The following is a 4985-nucleotide window of genomic DNA, read 5'->3' as shown; positions in this document are numbered from 1 at the left end:
AACATGCGATGACAAAAGTGAAAACCAGCGAAGAAATGGCTAGAGTTGCCAAGTTCCCCTTTAAGTAATAAGTGTTTTTACTGCGTTTTTTTAAATGCACAAATAGAAAATGCACATTCAAACAGGTGGATGGAAAGATGCAAACACGTTAATTTAGCTTGCAGTGCAAACTGAGGTGAAGACACATCTGCATGAGTTAAAAAAAATTAGAGAGTGAAAATTTCTACTACACAAACAGTCAACATATGTTGCTAACCAGCTTACAACTAACATCTATACAGTTACCTCATTGGCTGTCTGGTGCAAATAAACACAGACTGCACAAATGGTCCAGTGGTAAAAAGTAAGCACCGGCTAACATCAGGTAAAATCATTGTCTCCTGTGCATTTATTATATTTTACATCAATCAGTTCACTTTTTTCTTTTCTAAACTCTTGGCTTTGTTTTAATTTTACTGTGATAATTTTCACATCATGATGATTCCTTAAACCTGGACTTGCTGAGCAGGTTTACCAAACTGACAACGGCAAGTTTAAAATGTCCATGGCTCGCCATATGTGTGTGGAGCATCTGTCTGTCCACAAAAGAGTCCCACAAAGGGTGAGAAACCACCATTTAGCCACACACACACACACACACACACACACACACACACACACACTCACCAATTCCCCTCAGTGGAAACCTGATCCTCTTCATATTTCCAGTTCAAACGCTGAGAGAAATGCCTGAGCAATGCAATTTGGTGAAGAGGCTTGGCAACTCAAACAACAACGGCAGCAAAGCCTAATGAACTTTGTGGGAAGGATGAAAAGAAATTAGCTACATGGCAGATATAATGTATGTGTGTGAGTAGGAAAGAAGACAGGTTCCCACAGTGTGGTTTTACTTAGAAGGAACTGTGCTTCTTCTACTATTTAAGGAAGTAAAAAGTGTTCTCAACGATCTTGAAGCACTGGAATTGTGTGTGTCTGTGTGTGTGTGTGCACATAGTCCTGCATGTGCTTATCTTAAAAATGCGGGCATTTATCATTGATTGTAATGGCCAAGTAATGGGGTACATGTGATGGATAACCACTGTATACTGATACATTTTCCTTGTTTGTTGTTGAAAGCTAAACAATGATTTGTTCCCATTAGACAGAGACTTGTGACCACTGCCCAGGTCTTCAGTGCCCAGCTATTGTACTGTAATATTATTATCTATCAGGGTGGGGAAAGACAGATTGAAATCAACACTGTTTATTTTCCTTTCAAATGTACACATTTCACCATGAACCTTTAATAGTCTGAAAAGGGCCTGGAGGGATGGATGATGGATAGAGCAGGGGACAAAGAAATGTAGCAAAGAAAAGACAAAAGGGGAAGGACAGGGGAGCAGCCCCAACCGTATATCCCAGCTAATCTCTTTTCAAGGCGTAGGATCTTGGTGCTTTTTAATATTCCAAATGTAGAATAAAGTTCAGGACATTTTTCATGTTTATTCCTCTCCATCAGCTGAATGGCCGTGCACTGGCAGGTAGGCAGGCACTCTTTCATTGGAGCAGTTTGAGCTTGCCAAGCAATAAAAGCAGCTATAAAAATCACCTCCAGAACCAGCTCAGATGCCGGCCATATGGCTGCGAGTTTAACAAGGACAAACTGCACCTCCTCACAGCTGCCTCCTCTCTTGGGTTCAATCCTTCCTTGTTTCTGCTTTTTTCTTCTTTAATTCCCTTCCCATGTATCTGAGCTCTTTGTCCCCTCTCCTGACTAGTCCATAGTATCTGTTAAATCAGTTAGGGATCTTTTACTGTATGTTTGGGTCAATAAACTAACTTACTGTATTGCCATTGTCTGCTGCAAGGCTCCAAGTGAAGAACTTACAGGTAAATAGCATAGATTTCCACTTTATCGACTACTGCTGCGTTCCTGCAACAGCATAAACCACAAATGTTCAGGCTTTTTTAAAGGGTAGAATTTTTTTAAGGTTATTAGGGCAAGTGATGCTAATTTAAGTATTTTTTTAAATTCAGTTCCCTTTATTTATTTAACCTCTGGAAGCTTTGTCTTGGTCAGATTTGAGGAATATCTTGACCAACAGTTTTGGTGACAACAACTATTTTAACTTGTTTTTGTTCATTGAAAACATATAATTGAATTTAAGGTGGAGAAAAAAACATCAAGTGCTCCCTTTTCATCAACTTATTAGTCATTTGTCAGCAATGAGGATTTCAGTCTGCAAGTATACTCGTGCTGACAATTCGCAGTCCCCTGGGCCCCTTTTCTTTTCAGCCAGGCTTCAGGTCTGCCGCCCTGTCATTAGCTCTGAGCTTTAATTAACGGACACACCTGTCACCACGCTGCACACAGACGCAGCAGGTCATACTGGGGACGCTGGGGAATTCCCGCTAAAACTGTACTGCACATCAGATTATGCAGCTCGCATGTAGTTGTTGATCTGCTCCAAAAAAGCTGTGAATCTTTTCCCCACAGGTGTTGTGGTTGAGGTAGGACTCGTCTCATCCGGCATGCTTGTGTTTGTCTGCACATCAAGTGCAGAGGCCTGGATGAGCGGGTGGGTGGGGAGCAATGCTAATGGGAACATCTGTGGGATTGAGACTGGGTGCGCAGAAAGCGAGGGGCAGTGGGTTTGTTGGTTGTCTGCCATTCTAACAAGCAGAGTTAAAAGCTCAGAGTGACAGCCCTATTAGAGACTAATGGAGGCTGAGACAGCTGAGACCCTGACACACACACACACACACACACACACACACGACAAAAAAGACCACCACGCCCAAGAGCAACCAAGTGACTCCCCCCTGAGCTCCACCGCCTGTCTTTACCTTTATCCCTCCTGTCCTCCCTCCCTGTAGTTAAAGATCTTTATGGGTGAGGGAGTGGCACAGGGATGGGGCGATTGGATGGGCTCTCATGCTATCAGCAATCCCTGGAGGTAACAGAAGGTCAAGGACTCTCATTTTTCATCTCAGCCAATTACCCTCCTATTCCAACCCGGCTTTTCCACTGTCTCTCCATTTCGCCCTCTTACCCTGCTGTGCTCAATCCAGTCCTCTAATCGCATCCATTCTGCTTCAGATGAGCGTGCACACATACACACACACACACACACATATGTCACTCCTCACACACAGTCCCACACTGTCCTTCAAATGAAAAGCTCAAATAGGATGACAAACTGCAACTGTTGAAGAAAATAAGAGTCGAGCCTGATGAAAAAAAGAAAATTCCTCGCCAATTAACATTACTCTTCCTACAGATATCCTCCCAATAGCTGTCATCATTCATGTGTATTTGGAGCTATAGTAGACGGCGCTGGGTCCCTGCTGTATTCAGTCCTGCAAGGATGTCTGAATATCTGAGACTATGGTCTGGTTGTGTGTTTGGGTGACCCAGAGTACAGTCCATATCAAGTCCTGTGGGGGAGAGGCTTGGACAAGGCCTGACCTTCTAGCACTCTGTGGTATGCTAAATATGTAGCAGGAAACAAGCTGAACATCTATCTGTCTACATAAAAAGGGGAGCTGTTTGCCTGCAGGCCAGGATACGAAGGGACACTGCAGAGGATAGAGAGCTGGGCCGCTGTCAAATGTGTGTGCTGGGGGGTACTAGGCGTGGGTGATGTTGGCGATTACTTCTAAGAGGGACTACAATTAACCCTTAGCTTCTCTGTGACCCTCTCATTCCCATGCTTAACCCCTCCCAGAGGTCAGAGGGCAACAGGCTTTAAGTGGCCTGTGGGTCTCTAACAGGGCAATTTGCAAATGAATCTGCGACAGTGAGAAGAAAACAGAAGCCTATAGAGGAGAATGAACAGAGCTGCATCGGTAAAGATTGGCTTATGTTGTTAGCATTCATAGTTATATTGAACAACGCACCTTACAGGTTGGTACCTATACTGTATTTTTTGCAGTACGGTGGACTAATTTGTTGAGTGAAAGGTGATGAATTCCCATTACGCAACAATTAAAAAAAATATTAGTTCATATGATAATGCATTCATCTTGTAAGGCAATACTGAGTTTTATCCATTTATACAGCCAGATAGGTTGAAAATGCTAACATGTTAATGTTAAGCAGTTATAATGTTTACCATGTTCATCATCATTAGCTCAGCAAGTTAGCATGTTAACGTTTACTAAAAATCCCAATATTAGTGTGCAGGTATTTGGTCATAAACCAAAAATAAATGAAATGCTGACCTGAATACTATCTGAATGTTCCTGAGGACTGAATAAATCAAAACTTCACATGTCAACCTCATGGTGGCACTAGGAGAAAAGTCAGTCATTAGGATCCATCATCTAGGCACCATGAATTCTGTTACAATCCATCCAGTAAGTAAAAAGTTTGATGTTTCATCAACCTCATTAGGATTTATCTTTTGAATGGACCATGGATAACTGTACAAACTTTCATGGCAATCCATCAAACACTTGTTGAGATATTTCTGTCTGGATCAAAGACTGACCGACCTGACACTGCTGTCCCTAAGCGCCATGCTGCTACCATGGCTACAGATGGTTGAAATGTCAACTGTTAGCTTTTAAATCAGGTAACTTAAGAATCTCTATAAAATGTTGCATAACACATCTAATTTTGCCTCGTTACTACTCTGATATACAGCAGCCATCTGTAGCTTCAACACTGGTGCAGGCAGATATGACAGAGATAGCTTTGAAGAAAATATGTTATCTAATTTCAGAGCTACTTAAGAGAAAAGACTGTATTATTGAGTTACATATAGCTTCAAGTGAGATTTTGGCAGCCCTGTTGTATTAGTGATTAGTGAACTACTAGAACTTCAACCTTTTTTCTTAAACTCTCATTTCCTTCGAAGTTCAGTTGTGGTGCATATTATTGCAGGCCATGTTTTATGAGAGGCAGAGAGAGTGCACACAGATAATGAGTGAAGAGAGAGACCTTTTCCTCCCACTCTCCTTCCCTGCCTAAATTTCCACCAAACAACGCAGCATGTCAGCCA

Source organism: Morone saxatilis, unplaced genomic scaffold, assembly GCF_004916995.1.
Source record: "Morone saxatilis isolate NCDOM2014 unplaced genomic scaffold, NCSU_SB_2.0 Contig12, whole genome shotgun sequence".
NCBI classification, from domain to species: domain Eukaryota; kingdom Metazoa; phylum Chordata; class Actinopteri; family Moronidae; genus Morone; species Morone saxatilis.
The sequence above is the reverse complement of the archived record's forward strand: the minus strand, read 5'-3'. Positions refer to the sequence as shown.